We start from the raw sequence: 1063 nt of genomic DNA on the forward strand, positions 1-1063 counted from the left end.
ACCCATAACACAAACTTCAGAAACAATTTAAAGACCTCATCTCCAGAAGCTAGGAAAATTAAACAACTGAGACTACTCCCAAAAATAAAAAATCTTTTGCACAGTGACAGAGACAGAAACTGTGTCTTTCACAAGTACTTCTCCAAAGAAGAAATAAAAATGTTCAGCAGGCATATGAAGACATGTTCATCATCCTTTATTATCAGAGAAATGCAAATCAAAATCACAATAAGTTACCATATTTTAAAATAACTACAAGTGCTGGTGAAGGTGTGGAGAAAATGAAACCTCTTACACTGCTGGTGGGACTGCAAACCTGTCCAGCCACTCGAGATAGAGAAGCCCTATGACCCAGCTATTCCCGCTAGGAATCCACCCAAAGAACACAAGAACACTAAAACAGATACTTCAGAGGAATTTTCTTTGGTCAAAGGAGTTGAAATGGTTAGTATAACAGCCCACCCTGGTGGTCAATCGGTTAAGATGCAGCACTGCAAACTAGCCACAGCCACTTCAGTGTGAGTTCTATCCCTGGCCCTGGAAGGGATCCACACCACACAGCAGACCTCTCCTGTCTCATCGGCTGCTCCCCTCAGCAGTGTACTTCGTGCATCTGCCTGTTCTGCTCCTCACTCTGTCTCTGGTGAATCCTCTCACCACCCCTACACCTCTGGCCTGTACCCCAGTTCTGTATGCTTAAATAAATATATATTTTTTAAATGGCCAGTATCCCTGCAGCTCCCTCATTAAATTATCAGAGAAGAACAAAACACATAACCTCATTTTTGAAGGGCAAAGGTTGTTGTCCGTCATGACTTTGGCATGCCACAGTTCCAAAAACTGCCTTCCCTGAGGCTGCCTGCCTCCAGGCTGAGAGGTGGAGGACGATAGCAGCTACAAAGAAGCACAAAAGTCTTTGTACGGCCTTTATACATCAGGCCGCCCTTTGGTTGCTGTAGGGATTTGGATTCCGGTGTCCAAAACAGTTGATTCTGAAAGTTCATGCAGGTCAATAGTTGTTTTGATGGACTTATTATTATTATTATTATTATTATTATTATTA

Source organism: Condylura cristata, unplaced genomic scaffold, assembly GCF_000260355.1.
Source record: "Condylura cristata isolate star-nosed mole 26May11 unplaced genomic scaffold, ConCri1.0 scaffold00049, whole genome shotgun sequence".
Classification (NCBI taxonomy): domain Eukaryota; kingdom Metazoa; phylum Chordata; class Mammalia; order Eulipotyphla; family Talpidae; genus Condylura; species Condylura cristata.